The sequence below is a fragment of the Lepus europaeus genome, chromosome 1 (genome assembly GCF_033115175.1).
Source record: "Lepus europaeus isolate LE1 chromosome 1, mLepTim1.pri, whole genome shotgun sequence".
In the NCBI taxonomy this organism is placed as follows: domain Eukaryota; kingdom Metazoa; phylum Chordata; class Mammalia; order Lagomorpha; family Leporidae; genus Lepus; species Lepus europaeus.
This window is the reverse complement of record NC_084827.1, coordinates 151,411,169-151,433,679: the sequence shown is the minus strand read 5'-3', so window position 1 is coordinate 151,433,679 and position 22,511 is coordinate 151,411,169.

The window sequence follows — 22,511 nt, the reverse complement described above, 5'->3', positions numbered from 1 at the left end:
AAAAGCCACCAAAGGGGAAAAAACCCAACAAGTATCTCCACAAATGCCTAAAAATAAACACAGAAATTCAAGAAAAAAGAATAAGGAAAACAGCATGACACCCCAAAGGAACAAAACAATACTTTAATACTAAAATGTGAAGATGAAGAAATTGCAGAAATATCAGAAATAGAATTGTAAATATTGATCATAGAATAACTTAGAAGTAATCAGAATCAAATCCACGAATTAAAGAAATCCATACATGACATGAATGAAATTTTTTCCCATGAAATTGAGATTTTAAAGAGAAATCAAAATGAAATATTGGAAATGAAGAATTCAGTAGATCAAATAAAATTGTGATGGAAAGCCTTAATAACAGACTCAGTGAGGCAGAAGAAAAAATATCTGAGTTAGAAAACAAATCTCTGGGGGCTGGTGCTGTGGCGCAGTGGGTTAATGCCTGGACTGAAGCACTGACATCCCATATGGGCACCAAGACTCGGCTGCTACACTTCCAATCCAGCTCTCTGCTATGGCCTGGGAAAGCAGTAGAAAATGACCCAAGTCCCTGAGTCCCTGCACCCACGTGGGAGACCCGGAAGAAACTCCTGGATCCTGGCTTTGGATCGGCACAGCTCCAGCAGTGGCGGCCAACTGGGGAGTGAACCATGAGCTGGAAGACCTCACTTTCTCTCTCTGCCTCTCCTCTCTCTATGTAACTCTGCCTTTCAAATAAATAAATAAATCTTTTTTTTTAAAGAAGACAAATCTCTGGAGAGACAATGGGTTAGAAGGCCTTTTTATGAAATCATTATAGAAAACTTCCCCAGTTTGGATATAAAAGGGACATTAAAGCAGGATGCACATAGAACTCCTAATAGATATGATCAGAAAAGATCTTCACCATGACACATTGTAGTCAAACTTTTTACAGTAAAACATAAGGAAAAGATTCTAAAATGTGCACAAAAGAAATGCCAGATTACTTTTAGAGGATCTCCAATTAGACTCACAGCAGACTTCTCATCAGAAACATACAGGTCAAGAGAGAATGGTGAGATATATTCCAAGTCTTAAGAGAAAAAAACTGTCAACACAGAATACTGTACCCTGCAAAGCTCTCATTTAGGAATGAAGGTGAAATAAAGACTTTCCATAACAGAAATTTAAAGAATTTGTCACCACTGGTCCAGCCCTACAAAAGGTGCTTAAAGGATATGCTACACACAGAAACAGAAACATGATCATCACTAGAAAAGGAGATTAAGGCAGAAACTCTCCCAGTAAAAGCATAAAGGAAATTTAAACTAAACAGTAGGAATATTTATGGAAAAAATGCAGGGCAAAGTCATTGCTTATCAATAGTCACCTAGAATTTAAGTGGCCTCAACTCTACAGTTAAAATGTACAGACTAATTGAATGGATTAAAAAACAAAACCCATCTATTTGTTGCCTACAAGATATACCACTCACCGTCAAAGATAGACACAGACTGAAACTGAAAGGATGGAAAAAGATATTCCATGCTAAAAGAAATAAAAAAGAGCTTGTATAGCCATCCATCCTAATATCAAATAAAATAGACTTTAAAACCAAAACTGTTAAAAGAGACAAAGAAGAGCAATATGTAATATTAAGGGATCAATTCAACAGGAAGATGTAACTATTATAAATGTATAAACAAAATTGACAGACCACTGTTCCAACTAACCAAAAAAGGAGAGAGAAGACCCAAATCAATAAAAATAGAGATGAAAAAGGGAATGTAACAACAGACACCACAGAAATAAAAAGAGTCATCAGAAATTACTACAAAGAGCTGTATGCCAACAAACTGGGAAACCTAGAAGAATGGATAGATTCCTGGACACATACACCCTATCTAAATTGAACCATGAAGACATAGAAAACCTAAACAGACCAATAACCACAATGGAAATTGAATCAGTAATAAAGACTCTCCCAAAAAAGAAAAGCCCAGAACTGGGTGGCTTTACTGCTGATTCTACCAGACATTTAAAGAATTAATTCCAATTTTTTCAAGTTATTCAAAACAGTCTTAAAGGAGGTTATCCTCCCAAACACCTACTATGAAGCCTACATCAACTTAATATTTAAACCTTGAAACTATGCAGCAGAGAAAAAGAACCATAGACCAATATCCCTGATGAACATAGATGCAAAAATCCTCAACAAAATATTAGCTAAGCAAATTTAAGAACACATCAGAAAGATCATTCACCAGGACCAAGTGGGATTTATCCCCAGTATGCAGGGATGGTTCAATATTTGCAAATCAGTCAATGTGATACACTACATTAACAAACTGAAGAACAAAAATCATGTGATTATCTCAACAGATACAGAGAAAGCATTTGATAATATACAACACCCTTTCATGATGAAAATACTAAGCAAATTGGGTATAGAAGGAACATTCCTCAACACAATCAAGGCAGTCTGTGAGAAACCCATTGCAAGTGTCCTATTGAATGGGGAAAAGTTGGAAGCATTTCCATTAAGAAAGATCTGGTACCAGATGAGGTTGCTCACTCTTACCATTGCTATTCAATATTGTCTTGTAAGTTTTAGCCAGATCAATTAGGCAAGAAAAAGAAATCATAGGGATACAAATTGGGAAGGGGGAAGTCAAACTATCGCTATTTGCAGATGACATGATTCTATATATAGGGGATCAAAAAGATTCCACTCAGGGGCAATTGTTTGTAATGTGGCAGGAAATAAAATTAACACACAGAAATCAATAGCTTTTGTACCTACAGAAAATGTCATGGCTGAGACAGAACTTAAGGCTTAGTACCATTCGCAATAGCTACAAAAAGAATCAATTACCTTGGAATAAATTTAACCAAAGATGTCACAAATCTCTATGATGAAAATTAAAAAATATTAAAGAAGTAGAGAAAGACATTAAAAAATGGAAAAAATCTTCCATGTTCATGGATTGGAAGAATCAGCACCTTCAAAATGTCCATATTACCAAAAGCAATTTCAGATTCAATGTGATACCAATCAAAATACCAACAAATTCTTTGCTGATATAGAGAAAACTATATTGAAATTCATATGGAAACAGAAGAAACCTTGAATAGCTGAAGCAATCTTATACAACAAAAACAAAGCTGGAGGCATTACAATACCTGATATCAAGACATACAGGGCAGCTATGATCTAAACATGTTGGTACTTGCACAAAAACAGACTTATGGACCAATGGAACACAATAGAAACTCTAGAAATCAGTCCATGCATCTATAGCTAACTTATATTTGATAAAGGAGCTAAAATCAATCCGTAAAGCAGGCACAGTCTCTTTAACAAATGGTGCTGGAAAAACTGGATCTTCACATGCAGAGGTATGAAATTAGACCCCTACCTTACACTCTTCATAAAAATCTACTCAAACTGGTTTAAAGACCATTAGGACCCTATACCATCAAATTCTTAGAGAACATGGGAAACTCTATAAGACATTGGCATAGGCAAAGACTTCTTGGAAAAGACTAGAGAAGCTCATACAATCAAAACCAAAATTGACAAATGGGACTATGTCAGGCTGAGAAGCTTCTGAACTGCAAATGAAACACTCAGCCGAATGAAAAGGCAACAGAGTTGGAGAAAATATTTGTAAAGTGTGCAACTAATAAAGGATTAACATCCAGAATATATAAAGAGTTCAAGAAATTCAACAACAATAAAACATACAATCCAGTAAAAAAATGGGCAAAGGACTTAAGCAGTCATTTTGAAGAGAGGAAATTCAAATGGCCAACACACACTTGTGATAATACTCAGGATCACTAGCCATCAGGGAAATGCAAATCAAACCACAGGAAGGTTTCAACTCACTCCAGTTAAGATGGATAACATTCAGACATCAACAAAGAACAGATGCTGGAAAGGATGAGGGGAGAAAGGTACCCTGCCCCACTGTTGATGGGAATGTAAACTGGTGCAACCACTGTAGAAGACAGTATGGAGATACCTCAGAAATCTGATTACAGACCTACCATATGACCCAGACATTCCACTCCTAGGAATTTACCCCAGGGAAATGAAATCAGCATATGGAAGAGTTATCTGCAACCCTCATGCTCAATTCACAATAGCTAATATATGGAGTCAACCCAAATATCCATCAATTGAAGACTGGATAAAGAAATTATGGGATATAAACTCCATGGAATACTACATAGAGGTAAAAGAAAAATGAAATCGTGTCATTTGGAACAAAATGGATGCAACTGGAAAACATTGTACTTAGTGAAATAAATCACTCCCCAAAAAACAAATACCATGTGTTCTCCCTTATGTGTGGTAACTAATATAGTACTTAAAAGGCCTTCTGTAAGGTGGGTGATCCCATGGGACTGCCTGCCCTGCCCATGCGGGAGGTTGGAAGGGACCCCACAGCCTGGCTGCTGGCAGGTAGCAGGAGTTCCAGGCCCTTTTCCCCATTCCCCCATCCTTTGGAAGCCTTGTGGCTGTGCTTTATGACTGATACACAGAGTCAATAAGCAAGTCCTACATTCCAGATGTGGGCTGGTTGCACAAAGGGGCCTACATGGCCTATGTGACCTATAAGTCGATTGGTTAGGTTTCTTTTGGCATACTGCCTCTTCTGTCCTATAGAATTGCTGTTACAATCCTAGGTTTTTTCTCTTACCCTATAAAAGTCTGTGCCTGATTGCTAATAAACGGACATGCTCACCAGGCTTGTCTGCAGTGTTTCTTGTCAAGAGATACCATTGCTCTTCCAGCCCAACAGCTAAGAGTCTCACACAAAGAGACCTCACTATAGAAGTAAAATTGGGCCGGCGCCGCAGCTCAATAGGCTAACCTGCTGCCTTGCGGCGCCGGCACACTGGGTTCTAGTCCCGGTTGCCCCTCTTCCATGCCAGCTTTCTGCTGTGGCCAGGGAGTGCAGTGGAGGATGGCCCAAGTGCTTGGGCCCTACACCCCATGGGAGACCAGGAGAAGCACCTGGCTCCTGGCTTCGGATCAGCGCAGTGTGCCGGCTGCAGCACGGCGGCCATTGGAGGGTGAACCAATGGCAAAGGAAGACCTTTCTCTCTGTCTCTCTCTCTCACTATCTACTCTGCCTGTCAAAAAAATAAATTAATTAATTAAAAAAAGTAAAATGACACTTTGAGATGCAATGACTTTGAACAGCCTTTGTCTCAACTGTTGAACAACATTTTTTTTTTTAAAAAATACTATTTGTTGAATTCTTAGTGTAGGGGTAATCTTATGTGTTAATTGAAATTAGATCTCAGTAAAAAAATAAGAATGGGAATAGGAGAGGGAAGATGAAGAATGACTGGAGTGCAGGTGGGAAGGAGTATAGGGTGGGAATAATCACTATGTTCCTAAATTTGTATTTATGAAATGCATGGTTTGTATACCTTAAATAAAATTAAAAAAGAAAAGGTGTAACACAAGAAAAAAAGTAATTATAAAAGTTGATGAAGGGAGAAGAGAACTTCCACTTTGACTATGACCCTATCGGAATAAGATCGAAGTCGGCGAACTCTAAAGGCTTCCATAGCCTTGGTAACTCATGACTAGAGCCTAGGGAGATTACTGACGCCATAAACAAGAGTGTCAAATTGTTAAGTCAACAACAGGAGTCACTGTGTACTTACATCTCATGTGGGATCTGTCCTTAATGTGTTGTCCAATGTGAAGTAATGCTATAACTAGTACTGAAACAGTATTTTACACTCTTTATTTCTGTGTGGGTGCAAACTGATGAAATCTTTACTTAATATATACTGAATTGATCTTCTGTATATAAAGAGAATTGAAAATGAATCTTGATGTGAATGGAATGGGAGAGGGAGTGGGAGATGGGAGGGGTGCGAGTGGGAGGGAAGTTATGGGGGGAAAGCCATTGTAATCCATAAACTGTATTTTGGAAATTTATATTTACTAAATAAATGTTAAAAAAAAGTTGATGAAGACATTCTGTAGACAGGTAGCTTACAGTCTTCCACCTATATTTTGATATAAGCTGAGACATTTTTTGAACAAATATCCACTGCATAAAGTCTGAATGGTCTTTTTTGCATTTAACACTCATAATAGTTTCCAGTTTTATTTGTCTGTTTAAAGTAGAGTGAGAACTCAGAGCTACTTACAAACAATATGAGTGAAAAATTCTAGAATTTTTATGATTTTGCCTCATTGTTAAAGTTATATTTTCCACATCAAATTGTTAGAATGTCCACCTATAACTCTTTTTTATTGAGAATTTCAAGGGATTCATCCAAGGTTTTTTTTTTTTTTTTTTTTAAATCAACTCTTTACACTCAGATATCATTGGTTTCTATAGCTGAAAAAAACACATAATTACACTAATATTAATTACCTTAATATATTTGAGAAATTAACTGACTTCAGGTAAGTTAATTTAAGAGTTTAGTTATGGGCCGGTGCTGTGGCTTAACAGGCTAATCCTCCGCCTTGCGGCGCCAGCACACCGGGTTCTAGTCCCGGTTGGGGCGCCGGATTCTATCCCGGTTGCCCCTCTTCCAGGCCAGCTCTCTGCTATGGCCCGGGAAGGCAGTGGAGGATGGCCTAAGTCCTTGGGCCCTGCACCCGCATGGGAGACCAGGAGAAGCACCTGGCTCCTGGCTTTGGATCAGCACGATGCGCCAGCCACAGCGGCCATTGGAGGGTGAACCAACGGCAAAAAGGAAGACCTTTCTCTCTGTCTCTCTCTCTCACTATCCACTCTGCCTGTCAAAAAAAAAAATCTTAAAAAAAAAAAGAGTTTAGTTATGAAAGTTGAACCACAAAGATTTGAAGAGAGGAGTCTGCTTGCAGTAGTTCACTCATTCATGCATGCGTTCAGTATTTATTTGATGACTATTACATGTCAGGCACTGTTTTGGAACCTGAGTATATAGAAATGAACCAAACTGGTGAAACCCTTTGCTGCTTGGAGCTTCCATCTGGCACTAGCATGCGGTGTGCTGGGACATCAGTTAGCACACACTACATAAGAAATAATACTATCAGTTGAAGAAAAGAGGTGGTCACTTGAAAGAACTCTTACCATATTTTCCTTTTTTTTTTTATCCCCCTGCTTAATCTGAGGTCATTTAAAACTGCCTCTTTTATGCTAGCATCTTAGCTATTGTCAATTTCTCTTAGATTTTACTCTGCAAAATCTCCTGGCAAATTAAAATAGTTACTTTGTCTTTATCTCAAATATGTGAACAGATGCTAGAATCACAGTCCTTGGGAAGAATTCTCACCATCATACTCTGGAAGACATGCTGGGTTCCCTGAGCATACGACCTGTGCATTTCCACAGAGTTCTGTGCTCAGAAGTGTTGCATACTTGGCTTAATGCTTTCCTGTGACTGTGTTGAGATACTTAATGTTGAACAAAGTCCTTGCATTTTCTCATTACCTATTTTATTAATTTTTTTTATTTGAGAGGCAAACACACACACTCAAGAGTGAGTAAGTGAAAGAGAGAATGAGAAAAACACAAACACACATACATACACACAGCTCTCATCCATTGGTTCATTCCCCAAGTTCCACCAATGGTTAAAGCTGAGCTGGGGCTGGAGCCAGAAGCCAAGAACACAACCTAAGTCTTCCACACAGTGGCAGGAGTCTGACTACTTGAGCGATAACCATCTCCTCCCTGGGTCTGCATCAACAGAATGTAATCAGGAGTGGGAGCCAGTAATTGAACCCATATACCCCGATGTGGGATGTGGGTGTCCCAATTGGTAGGCTAAATGCCCACTAAATACTCTACATTTTCATTTTACCTTAGGCGCTTTTAAGTTATGTAGGTGTCCTGCCTAAAGATCCTACAGTAGGTCCTTATTTTCTGATTTTTTTTTTTGACAGGCAGAGTGGACAGTAGAGGGAGACAGAGAGAAAGGTCTTCCTTTTTGCCGTTGGTTCACCCTCCAATGGCCGCTGTGGCTGGCGCATCGTGCTGATCCAATGGCAGGAGCCAGGTGCTTCTCCTGGTCTCCCATGCGGGTGCAGGGCCCAAGGACTTAGGCCATCCTCCACTGCCTTCCCGGGCCATAGCAGAGAGCTGGCCTGGAAGAGGGGCAACTGGGATAGAATCTGGCGCCCCAACTGGGACTAGAACCCGGTGTGCTGGCGCCGCAAGGCGGAGGATTAGCCTGTTAAGCCATGGCACCGGCCTCTATTTTCTGATTTTTATAAAATGTAAATTCCTCTGCCTTACCACTAAGGTGAATGCCCACCTTCCCATCTTGATTAGTGCTATTTTAACCTTTCTTTGTTGAACTATTTGTTTAAGGCTACCTAGACATGCTACCCTGAACCTACATCTTTTTGTTTTTTTAATGATTTATTTATTTACTTGAGAGGCAGTGATACACACACACACACACACACACACGGGGGGGGGGGTCCTCCATCCATTGGTTCACTCTCCAAATAGCCACAATGGCTGGAACTGGGCCAATCTGAAGCCAGGACACAGGAGCTTCTCTCAGGTCTCCCACATTATTACAGGGGCCCAAGGATTTGGGTCATCCTCTACTATTTTCCCAGGCCATTATCAGGGAGCTGGATTGGAAGTAGAGCAGCTGGGAGTCGACCTGGTGCCCATATGGTCTGCTGGTGTCATAGGTAGATGCTTAAACTTCTATGCCACAGTGCTAGTCCCCCTCAACCTACTTCTGCCACTGTGTTATGGTTAAGCAGCTCTTCAATGAATGAGCTCCATCTCTGCTCCAATCTAACTCCCCAAATCTTTATATCTGATGCAGAACTCATCTCCCTCCAACCTGAGTTGTTTTTCCTCTCAGTATTTATGTAATTATGAATTTAATCTTTCTAATAAAATAGTAATAGGTGCTCCTCACCTAGTGTTTATTGCAGGTCTCCCTGGCATGGAATTAAGTGCTTTACATCCATTATTCTATTTTTCTATAGTGTTCTGTGTTTTTTCTTCAGTTTTGGGCATACTTATTTAGTATGGTCTGACATTCCACATAGACTCCAAATTTTCAGAGCCCATGGGTCATGTCTTTCTCATTTATTTGTACTCTCTCGACACTGTACACATGGTGCTTGGAGTAGTGCCAGGCCTCTGTGCCTGTTGCCAATTGACTGACAAAATATTAATAAAAGCTGAAAGTATAAAGAATTGCACTGCTTTCATCCACTGATTTTTGCAGCTAGCAGCATCCCAGGAAGACTTTGCTGGCCTGAGGACTTTTAAAACTGGTCTGCACCATAACTTGAAATAATTGTTCTTATGATTGAAACTAACAACTATATAATGCCTGCTAGGCATATTGCCAAGACATGATTTGATTTCTGGTTAAATTTGCAGCTAAGTTGATTTTTGCAAAATGTGCCCACATGTGCTCAGGCAGTGTGATTGCCCTTCTTACCTCCACTCACGCTGAAAAGTGCATTTGTCCATGGAGTCCGAAATCCTTCACTTGTTGGCATCTTTGACCCTCTGCATTTGAGGCTGAAGATTCCAAGGCTAATTAGAAAGCATTGTTGATCAGCCTCTGCCAAACGTAAAAATGCCACATTCACATGCCTGTAGGACATCCATTAAAACAGCCGGAAATGGGGTCATGGTATTTATCAAGTCAAGGGAGACGCATGCCTAATAACAGTGAGTTGTTTTATGCCATTAAGAAATGAGCAGACCTGTCAGGAGAATGTTCAGCATAAGGTAATGTCAAACTTGCTGGAATAACTTACTCACTGCGGGGCTTCCATCTGTGAAGCCACTGGGGAGGTGGCTGCCTCCATGTGATTCCTTAGATTTGTCAGTTAAATTAGATGCCCAAAGGCAAAACCCACTGACAGGGGCATTATGGGACACTCCTGGAGGATTCAAAATTCATAATCCCATGAGTAGGTCCCATTCACAATTTTGTTCACGCTGATATGAGGGGTCATATCAGATTTATAAGCAAGGAAGTGATAAGAAAGAAAGCCAGCAGGTCAGTCCCCTGAAGACTGTCAGTAACAATATGCTTAATGCATATCTTGTATGCTTGGAGAGAAGGGAATGGCTTTATTTTGTTTTCCAGTAGGAAAATCCCAGGATATTATCTTAAAAGAAGAGCTCATTGGCCTTAGGAATTGAGTGTCTTGGTTGCACGAAGGTAGGTTACTATCAGGGATGTTATATTTATGGGATGCTGATTGAAGATGTGCTAGTGAACTATGGCATTCAATACCTGAAGATACAAGAGGATATGATAGCCCAAACACTGCAAGTCTCTGTTCTGACCTCCTCCAGCAACTTTAAGAAGTGCAATCATTTTATTAATTTATTTTAAAATCTCATGATCATTCTTCCTCTTTATTTTTTTTAAAAGATTTACTTATTTATTTGAAAGTCAGACTTACAAAGAGGCAGAAGCAGAGAGAGAGAGAGAGAGAAAGAATCTTCCATCCACTGGTTCACTCCCCAAATGGCTGCAATGACTGGAGCTGGGCCGATCCAAAGCCAGGAGCTTCTTCTGGTTCTCCCATGTGGGTGCAAGGGCCCAACGACTTGGGCCATCTTCTACTGATTTCCCAGGCCATAGCAGAGAACTGGAGCAGCCAGGTCTCAAAACGGTGCCCATATGGGATGCCGGCACAGCTTGCAGAGGCTTTACCCATTACACCATGGTGCCAGGCCCCTTATTCTAATTTATTTTATTCTTTTTCTTTGCACCCTCTCCCTTGTTCCCACCGTTCTCCACTAAGACCCTTCAGAAGACCATGAATGTGGAGTAAAGATATCCTGAGGAAGGGCACGTCTAAACTAAGGCACAACTCAAAACTGCACCAACCTACTGCCTTGTCTCCTACCAATACTAATCTGAAGTCCTTGCACCAAGTTGGTATATCTCAATTCTTTCTTCTCTGAGGGCAATTTTTCCCCAGGAAATTCTTTGAATCTGAATGAAAACAGACTTCTGAATAAACTCTTTAGTCCCTGGATCCAACCAGATATGTCTGAGTCCTAGAGTGAACACAGAATCAACCAAGAAAGCTCAGCTCCCTCCATGTCAGAATAGCTGTTTGAGTTACCTTGGAATTTCAATGTCAGGTGATGGGATGGGTATTATGGCACAATGGATTAAGTTGCCACTTGGGAAGCCCACCTGCCCTATCAGAGTGCCTGGTTTGAGTCAGAGTGCCTAATTCAAGTCTTAGCTTCCAGTTAATGCACCTGGGAGGCAGCAGAAAATGGCCCAAATTCTTGGCTTACTGCCACTCATGGAGACCTGGTTGGAACTGCAGGCTCTTGGTATTGAGTTGGCCAAGCCCAAGCTGTTGTGGGTACTTGGGGAGTGAGCCAGATGATAGATCTCTCTCTCTCTCTCATGCTCTGCTTCTATCATTTCTTCTCTTTCTGTCACTATTCTTTCAAACAAATAAACAAATCTTTAAAAAGTCAAATGGCAAAACCCAAAGATTGACTAGACCTTGGTGAGTATTTTACATTAGATTCTTCAAAAGCAGATCCTGGTACAAGGAGTCATATGGATGTAGCATATTTAGGAGGTGGCTCCAAGAAACAGTGGCGGCTGCAAATGGAAGTGACACAGGGATGGGAAAGAAGCCACTAAAGATAGCATTACTGAGCCAGTCATCATTTGAGGCAACTGGAGCTCCTCCTGCCTAGGAACTCTGGTAATGAGTGTAAAACATACTTCAGACTTACTGCATCTGAGAGGCAAGGAAGCTGGGGTATTTATCTCCAAAATCCCCTCTGTCATTTGTAGATGGTTGCTTCTAGGAGCAACACGACCCTAGCACTTCGAGCTTGGCATGTTGGAGGGCTAACCTGCCTCTTGTAGTCAGGAAATTTATGCAGAGAATTGTTGGTTTTCACTGTTATCATGATTTGAAATATAGAGGGGAGTAGATATGGAAAGGCAAGTGACTGAGCCTGTTGCAGCAAAAGTAGGATGCAGAGTAATTAATGATCAGGATCAGCAAAAAAATCAATCTTTTCCTATCAGTGCATTGACAAATTTCATCTCAGATAATAGAAAACTGGGGGAATGGCAAGTTAAAACTTCAAAAACTTAAGAGTTTATATGATTTCTGCAGGGTCAGTAATAGTCACTTGATATTGTGTAGGTGTCTACGAAGTGTTAGCAAGAAAAGAGAATTTTGATGGACAGATAGGCTCAAAGAAATCTGATTGTAAAATATATTTTGAAATTATCCATTGTGGACTTAATCTCTTTGTATAAACCCAAGAGTCCTTTAGTTAATTCTTTTCCCAGTGAAGGAGCCAATCAATGTTCTTTCAGGGAAGAAAATTACTAGAGAGCCTAGTATGTGTTTTGATGCCCTAATGAGGCACTATGAATTACCCAACCCAAACCAATTAAGTCTCAGCCTGGATAGAGGGCTACTGAGGAGATGAGGACACAGCATGCATTTAGGGCAGAATTAACTGCTCCCATAGCCTGGAAACATGCTTGGGGGGAAGCCAAACCTTGTAGGCACTCTGCTGTCCTTAAAGCTGGCAGCCAAAATGTGATCTAGCCCAATGTTAGCTTTTGACGCTTTTGCTTCTTTGGCCTTAAATTTTTAAAATGTCTGTAAAACATAAAATATGTTTTGAACATTACATAAGGCTATTAAGAGGGGGTGAATCATGAAAACATGGTATGTCAGAGACAATAAAGCAAGTGAAATGAACTGCCGCTGACTAGCTGCTTGACCTTGGGCCAGTTGCTCAGTCCTTTCTTGTCAATCAAATAGGAAATTATAGCCCAATAATGTGGTTTTGGATTGCAGCTCAATAAGCAAGCTCTAATCTCTTGGTTACGCATTACTGTACCATGGGAAACCAAGCACTTATTTTCATTTTAATGTGATCTCTTCCAGTGGACTGTGACTTTCTTAAGCACCCAGCACAATGCCTGGCTTGGCTTAGGAACTCAGGAGCTATGTGGTGAATAAATGCAGAATGAATAGTGGAAGAAGTTATTTCAGATATTATGGTAAACCTAGAAATATGTGAACAAGCATATTAAAAATATAAATAACTGCTTAAAGGGAATGATGAACATTAGAAATTTTATGCAACCCATGTACATCAGTGATAGAGGAAACCTTGTAGGACAATTGTCACAGGTAAGAAAGTGTGTTGAGAAGGTATTCCTAAGACTCAGGCTTTGGAGTCAGGCAGCCCTGGTTTGGAATCTTGGTTCTGCTACTCATTAGCTTCTCTTGTGCGAACTTCTCTGGGTTTCAGTTTCTTCTTGTCAATTTTATAATTTTTAATAAGAACCATACAACCCTGCAACACTAGAAAGGCTTGAGTAATAATCTATTGCTTGGAAGAGCTCGGTCTAAGCTAGTTATGCATATACATGAAGCCCAGACTGAGGTACAAATCTTCATTAAGTTGCTTTTCACGTCAACCATGTTACCCTTTGATGGATATCAAAGTGGACTTCCCCTACACTGATATCTTTTTTTTTTTTCTCTATGATCCCACTCTGTATCTTAACTCAATTTCCTGGCACTATCATTGTTCCATAGCTTGGTGAAACTCCTGCTCCTCTCTTAGCTTATGATGATGGTGGATCATTGGAATGGATCCTCAAATCTGCCATGGGTTAGATATGGGTATTCCAGATTCTTCAGAGTAAGAGCATCCATAGGACAATATTGACCCCTTCTTGTAGCATCACTTTGAGTACCTATACTAAAGTTGTCTACTGGGTGAATGTGGGAAGGAACAAAAGAAAATTTTTTTTTTTACCACATTGTAATAAGAGATTTTAGATCATACATTCTTCTAGCATCTGCCACATAATGGTTGCTCAAGACATAGTGACTATGTTCCATCTTCATGGTGGTAGATAGAGATCTAGGGGCACTCCTTGCCTCTCCTTGATTCACTGGGTTTGTGTTTTGAATGCCCACATAATCCAGAGTTGTGAGCAAGTGTCTAAGCCTGGTTAGAACAGCAAAGAGGATGATTGAATATTCCTTGTTTGAGTTGGCAACAACCTTTGGACAAAGATCCTTGATCAATGGATTAGATATATCTCCATCAATCTTTAGGTGCAGTTTGAGATCTTGTTTTTCTGAAATGGAGGCTCATTAGTTGGCATTGGTGTGTGAGCACCTTCCTCTGGGAAAAATACCTCATTTTTCCCCAGTGTGACCAAGGAAAACATCAGTAACCTCTTGTCCCAGAAATCTTGGAGCCCTTTCTGCCCTTAGGTGTCTTTGAAGAAAGGCTGTCCATGAAAAATCTGTTGAAAAATATATCTTTTGCCTTCTATTATAAAATAATTAAGTGCTTAGTATGCCCTTTGTACATGCATTTCAAAAATTTAAGCAGAACAAGAATTCTAAGGCAAATCTATTCCAACTCATCTTCACTTGAAAGAAGAGAAAACATAAATTTTGGTTTGTTCCAAGTCCTCCCTGTCTGTTTTTTTTTTTTTTCCTTTTTCCAGTATTTCTGAATGCCAAGAGCTTTGGGTGAAAAAATTTAAATCTAAATCTAGAAATTATATGCTTGTAGACTATATTGTAAAGACATATGTTTTAAAATATTCCTTAAGATAAAACAAAATTCACAGTTGAGGTTATGTAGCTGCTTGGTGAGGTGGTGACATGGCATAATGCTTAATATGGCTTATTTTTATTTATTTTTTTTACACCCATGTAATAGCAAAAAGACACAATGACATGGAGAGCCATAAAGCCAAACGACTCTCCCATTTCATTTTACAGCACAAGGCGGGGGAAAGGCACAATTTGGTATCCTGACCATTTTTATAGGGGTTCGGAGACAGGTTAGACATGTCTGAAATATGTCCTTCAATTCTTAGAACTCTTTCAGGCATTCCTGCTGAAGGATGTTCCTTGGAGAAATACCGCTATAAATACAGGATGTTTTCATTACTGCATGTGGTTGATTCAGCCTGTTGGCTACATGACATTGAGAAGAAGTGCCTGAGAAACGACTTCATATAGACCGCGTTCAAACAGTCCCCAGAGCTCCCCAGATTAGAATGACTCTAGTGGGAGCGCTTGGAAATGAATGTTCATATATCACTGAGGTCTTTAAAAAAAGGTTTAAGGTTCTGTAGGCTGTCTCCCTCTGTGCAGGGAAATGATGGAATGATAGCACGTATGGAGATGAATTTCTGCCTATGGAACTTTTCACTTCTCCTTATGGAGGAAAGCTACAAAATCAATAGTGCAGGTAGCAAAAATAAAAAACAAAAATTAAACAAAAACGAACAAGCAATAACCAAAACCCGCGTAAGACACAAGATATAGCTAGATGATTTGCCTGGGATCATACAGTAAACATAGGGGCACATATTATAGGTTCATTTTGAGTGTTTGCTGTCACTTGCTCATGGAGTGGAAAGTGAACATTTAAAACTTCTGTTATTTTAAATGATAACATTGCACGTCTATGTAGTTCTTTACAATCTATAAATGGTGTTACTCTTTTATTTGAGTCTCCAAATTACCTGGGAAGATGGATGATATTTTTATAGACGGCGAACCTGAAGCGCAGAAAGATTAAGCAACTCACCCAAGGTTGCATAGCTAACAGCTCTCTAGATCTTCCCACTCTCTAACTGATGCTCTTGCTACCAACCCACACTGACAGATAAAATACCACTTTTCTGTTTGTGTAATATTGCCAGTGTTGTAAAAAATATTGCAACCTCAACTTCCCTGATCAAAAATTAACTGCTCTTTATTGAATAAAGATTTTATTGTTTGAAAGACAGAGCGATATGGCACTTTTGATGCAGGGGGCTAAGGAATTAACTTAGAAATGCATCATTCAGAGTGATGGTGAATTGGTAATGAAATATGCAATTTTATAGGGTTTATTGTGAAAATATAGAAAATAATGAGCAGGCTGGAGAAAAGCAGAAATGTGAATTGAGAAAATTATTTACTGTAGTTAGATTAGTCTGTGGGCAAGACAAAATTTATGAACAAGGGCAAACTTTTGCCTGCCAAGACAAAGGTAACACAATCTTGTGTGCATAATAAAGCTAATTACTATCAGCAAGGATTTTTTTGTCTCTCTTTGCTTGTTGCCCTAGGTGTTGTAGAAATTTTTGGGTATTTATTTATTTATTTATTTTTTTGCAACACCTTAGACAATTTGGGAATTATGACCAGAGAAGTTTCAGAAGACATAGACACAAATAAGGTTATGTAAGCAGTGAGTTCTATCCCGACATAGGTAGTTCATCACTCATGAATATTGTCCATTTTAAGAGAAATGCTTGAAGGGTGATTTCTGAGTATTTCACAGTCATAAAAACCAACCAATCTTATTAAAAAAAATAACCCAAACTGATCCCCAAATGAAGAATAGCAGCAACTCATTACGATAAGTAATTAAAAGATTATCCAACGCTGGCCTTTACATTATAATATTATAATAAATATATAATACTGGCTTAACACAGTGAAGTTTCACTGATTAAGATTAATTTGTGGCAAGAGCTGAATTAGTAAAATATCTAAATTATATAATATTTTGTGAGGAATGAAGATGTGAAGATTAATAATCTATACAACAGGGGCCAATGCTGTGGCATAGCGGATAGAGCCGTCGCCTGCTGGTTCAAATCTGGGCTGCTCCTCTTCTTCTTCTTCTTCTCCTTCTTCTCCTTCTTCTTTTTTTTTTTTTTTGACAAGCAGAGTTAGGCAGAGAGAGAGACAGAGAGAAAGGTCTTCCTTCTGTTGGTTCACCCTCCAAATGGCTGCTACGGCCAGAAGAGGAGCAACTGGGACAGAATCCAGCGCCCCAACCAGTACTAGAACCCGGGGTGCCGGCACCGCAGGCAGAGGATTAGCCTAGTGAGCTGCGGCACTGGCCCGGGCTGCTCCACTTCTGATCCAGCTCTCTGCTATTGCCTGGGAAAGCAGTAGAAGGTGGCCACATGGGGGACCTGGAAGAAGCTCCTGGCTTCGGATTGGCACAGATTTGGCCATTGTAGCCATCTGGGGAGTGAACGAGTGGATGGAAGATCTCTCACTCTCTATGCCCCTCCTTCTCTCTCTGTGTAACTCTGACTTTCAAATAAATAAATAGATCTTTAAAAAAATAATCTATAGAACAATGTTACTTTAGAAAGAGCAAATCAAAAAGGATACTTTTTGATTTGAATACTTTTTGATTTGCACACTTGTTGCTTTTAAGTAAATGGACTCATGAGTATTCATAATACAGTCATTTGAAACAGTGAGCCTTTGGTTATAGTTATTGAATATTGAATGAATATACACTATGTGCCATACCCTGCACTAGGCACTGGAAATTTGAAAAGAAGCAAATTTTGAGCTCATTACGGACAAGGACTCTGTTTAGGAAAGGAAACGTAAATAGGCCATTATAATGAAACCTGGCAAGCCAAACTAGAGAGACAGAGACAAGCTGCATTTTTTAAAAGTACAGTGAGTTCTCTTAAATGCTTTTCAAATAATTATGTCTATACTCTGTATAAACATGATAAATCTGTTATATCACATAATTTCCTGTGAGAAGTATGTTTCAAGTGAATTGAATGCGACTTCAAGATGGTTTACTACAGAACAATGAAAAAGGATATGTTTGCTCATCTTCTTGTGAAGGGAATCATACGCTCATATAACCAGCATATAATAAATGATACATAGTACTAAGAGATAGCAAAAGGGAAAGGTGTTTAGGCTTTTAAAACAGATAAAGAAGAATATGAATCTTTTCTATGAAGCACATTTTAACTCAGAAAAGTGTATTGCTTCCTCATTGTATGCTAGCAATACACTAGCTCGCTGCATATGGAAGGAAGTTGTGCACCACGTACCTTCCTTTTCCTAATGTAGTAGAATTGACTGTTTTAGCTGCTGGGACATCCAGATCACACTGTCATGTTAGTATTTCAATGTAGTAGTAAGTTCTTAGACTTATACAGTATTTCACTCTTGTTAAGGCCGCTAATAATAATATCTTCTTTCTGTGATAAGCCTGGAGCTATGCTGACTTGAAAAACATGATCTTTACCACAGCCCCCAAACTTAGCTATTATCACTCAGATTTTAGGGGCCGGCGCTGTGGCTCACTTGGCTAATCCTCCGCCTATGGTGCTGGCATCCCATATGGGCACCGGGTTCTAGTCCTGGTTGCTCCTTTTCCAGTCCAGCTCTCTGCTGTGGCCCAGGAGGGCAGTGGAGGATGGCCCAAGTGCTTGGGCCCGGCACCCACATGGGAGACCAGGAGGAGGCACCTGGCTCCTGGCTTTGGATCATCAGTGCCGGCCATAGCAGCCATTTGGGGGGTGAACCAACAGAAGGAAGACCTTTCTCTCTGTCTCTCTCACTAACTCTGTCAAATAAATAAAAAAAAATCATTCAGATTTTATCAATAAGGAAAATAAGGTTCAGAGACAGTGACTTGCCCCAAATCACAGCACCAGCAAGAAAATGACAGCACTGGGGGTAAACTATTGGTCCCCTCAACATTTCAATTCTCTTTATCACCCAGAAAATACATCCACATGGCAAGCACTTTCATATAATTAACTCATTCAGTGCTTAACAACTCTGAGGTATTTTCATTATTTATTATTAATTTTCATGTGGAGTTTCAGAGAAACTTGCTTGCTCAAAGCACCCAGCTATTAATATCAAACCTTCAAGTCCAAGGTACTTACTACTATACCATTGGCTATTTCTTATTCTTCTTCTTTTTTTTTTTTTGACAGGCAGAGTGGACAGTGAGAGAGAGAGAGAGACAGAGAGAAAGGTCTTCCTTTTTGATTGGTTCACCCCCCAAGTGGCCACTGCGGCCAGCGCACCGTGTGATCCGAAGCCAGGAGCCAGGTGCTTCTCCTGGTCTCCCATGTGGGTGCAGGGCCCAAGCACTTGGGCCATCCTCCACTGCCCTCCCGGGCCACAGCAGAGAGCTGGACTGGAAGTGGAGCAATCGGGACAGAATCCGGCGCCACGACTGGGACTAGAACCCAAGGTGCCAGTGCCGCAGGCGGAGGATTAGCCTATTGAGCCGCGGTGCTGGCCAAACATGGGCTATTTCTTATGAAAACATTAATATTACCCAAAATATATCAAATGTCCTGAATAATGCCCTCAGAATGTTCAAGCAAGGAAAATGCTAGGATGAAGGAAGGAATATTACTATAAACAGAGTAAGGAACTTAAGTTAGATTAAAAAAAGAATGTTTTTAATATAACAGCTTAAGATAATATTCATGTATCAAATAATTTACAATTCAGTGATTGTCCATGTGTTTTCTGAGTTGTATATTCATCTCCACTATCAATTTTATGACAGTTTTACCATCCCCATGAGAAAGCCCATAGTCTTTAACAGTCAATTCCTATTTCCCCCCTAGATCTCCCCAGCCTTAGGCAACTACTAATACTTTTTGCATTTCTGTGGATTTTTCTCTTCTGGATATTTCATATTCATAGAATTATGCAATACATGATTGGCATGGTTTGGATATGGTATAAGTATATTCCCCATGGGTTCATGTGCTGGAACCTTGGTCCTCAGTGGCAATATTGGAAGGTGGAGCCTGTTAGGAAGCCCTTAGGTCATTGGAGGAATTCTTGGGGTGGGGGAAAGAGAGGAATTAAGTGACTGTTTTGGGACCTACAAGCTCTTGCAAGAGCAAGTTGTTGTAACATAAAGTCTGACCCCTGAGTCAATCTCTTTCTGTTTCTAGATGGATTCTCTTCTTCACCTGTGTGCTTCTGCCACTGTGATGTCAGCCATCACGAAGTCTCACCAGAACCAAACCAGTGCTGGTTTCTTGCCCCGAATCTCCAAAAATGCAAGAAAAATAGACCTCATCGTTGATTGGGAGTCCCAGGTATTTCACTGCAGTGGTAAAAAATGGAATAATACAATAATAGTCTTTTGTGACTTTCCTTTTCATTGAGAATGTTTTAAATTTCATTTATTGTAGCATATATCAGTGGTTAATTCCTTTTTATGGATTAGTGATATTCTGTGGTATGGATACACTTTGTATTTTTATTTTTTTAAAAAATGATTTATTTATTTGAAAGGCAAGGTGACAGAGAGAGAGAGAGGGACACACACACACACACATACACACACACGGAGGGAGGGAGGGGAGGAGAGAGGGGGAGAGAGAGAGAGAGATATTTTCCATCCACTGGTTCACTTCCAAGATGGCTACCATTGCTGGGGCTGGGTCAGGTCAAAGCCAGGAACCAGGAACTCTATCCTGGTCTCCTGCATTGAGGGGCATGGGTCCAAGTACTTGCGTATCTTTTACCGCCTTCCCTGGTGCATTAGTAGGAAATAGCAGGAAGTGGAGAAGCTGGGAATCCAATGGGAACTATGATATGGGCTGTTGGTGTTGTAAATGACAGCTTAGCTGGCTGTACCACAATGCTGGCTCCATGCTCTATATTTTTAATCCACTCATCAATTGATGGACGGTCGGGATAGTTTCCACTTTTTGGCTATTATAAATAATACAGCTAGGACTGCTTGCATTTTCATGTGGACATGTTTCAGTACTCTTGGATATATCCTTGGGGGTGAAATTTCTGGGGCATATGGTAACTCTATGTTTAACTTTTTGAGTAAGTGCTGAACTCCTTTTCAAAGCAGTGCATCATTTTATGTTCCCATCAGGTGTGTATAAGGATTCTAATTTCTCCATGTCCTGGCAAGCTTTTGTTAAAATCTGTCTTTCTGATTCTAGTCATCCTCATGGGTATGAAATGATAGCTCATTATAGTTTTGATTTATTCCTCCTTGAAGATGTTGCATACTTTTCACTGTATTTATTGGCCATTTGTTTATCCTTGGAGAAATGTCTATTCAAATTCTTTGCCTACTTTTAAATTGGGCTATTTGTCTTTAAATTCTTTTTTTTTTTAATTTGAAAGGCAGAGAGACTGAGAAAGAAAGAGAGAGAGAGAGAGATAAAGACCTTCTGTTTGCTAGTTTACTCCCCAGATGTCCACAATGATTTGGGCTGGGTCGGGCTGACGCTAGGAACTCAACTCTCCCTCATGGGAGATCAAGTATTTTAGCCATTAACTGCTACCTCTCAGGGAGCATATTAGCTGGAAATAAAAGTGGATCTAGGCCTTTAACCTGGGTTCTTCAATATAGGATGCAGTCATGCTAACAGGCTTCTTAACCTGTGTACCAAAATCTGTCTCTATTTGCCTTTATATTATTGAATTATGTGAGTTCTTTATAGGTCCTAAATACAAGTCTCTGATCAGATACATGACTTGCATGTGTATTTTCTTTCATACTTGGAGCTGTCTTTTCAATTTCTTTATATGTTCTTTAAGGCACCAAGTTTTTGAAGATTTGATAAAATCCAGTTTGTCAGTTTTTTCTTTTGCTGTTTTTGCTTTTGGTGTTATATATAAGAAATCACTGCTCAATCCCAGGTAATGAAGATTGACAGATATTTCTTTCCAAAAGTTTTATAGTTTTAGATATTATATTTTGACATTTAAAAAACACTGCTTTGAAACACAGAGAGAAAGATTGTTCATTCACTGGTTCACTACCCAAATGGCAACAACAGCAAGGACCTGGGTCAGACTGAAGTCAGGAGTCTGAAACATCATCTGGGTCTCCCATAAGAGTAGCAGGGATGCAAGTACTTGAGCCATCCTCTGCTGCTTCCCAGGCACATCAGCAGGGAACTAGATCAGAATGGAGCAGCCAGGACTCAGACTGATGTGCAGATATGGGGTGTAGATGTTCTAAGCAGCACCTTAACCCACTTCACATAACAATTGCCCCACATTTAGACCTTTAATCCATTTTGAATAAGTTTTTGTATGTTTTGTGAAGTAGAAGTCCAACTTTTTTCTTTTGCCTACAGCTAACTAGTTATTTTCATACCATTTGTTGAATTTGTTTTTTTCTCTTGAATGTTCTTGGCATCTTTGTTGAAAAACAATTGTCCAAGATACATGGGTTTATTTCTGGACTTCAAGTGTTATTCCCTTGATCCATCATTTTGTCATTACCACACTGTCTCGTTTACTGTAGCTTTATAGCAAGGTTTGAAATTGGGAAGTGTGAATTTTCCTACTTTGTTATCTTTTTAAAAAATTCATTCTGGGTCTCTTGAATTTCCACATAATTTTTAGGATCAGCTTGTCAATTTCTATCAAGAATCCAGCTGGAATTTTGAGAAACCATGTTTTACTATATGTTAAAATAAAACTCTAAGTCATACAGGAAACATTTAGAAACACCCTGTGATATTATAGCACTACAAAAGCCAATTCATCAATTAATGGACTTTGGTAACATGAACACAAGCTTCAGCAGAAGCTCTCCCTTCTAATTAGGTAAGCATTTGCAAAAGTCACTGGGATTATCTGTGCCTATTTATTAGCCTATTATAATGAGATAAATTGGACTATTTTAAGAACTAGACAATGTAAGGATAGTGGAAAGGCAATCTATGGAATAGAAAAATATTACAAT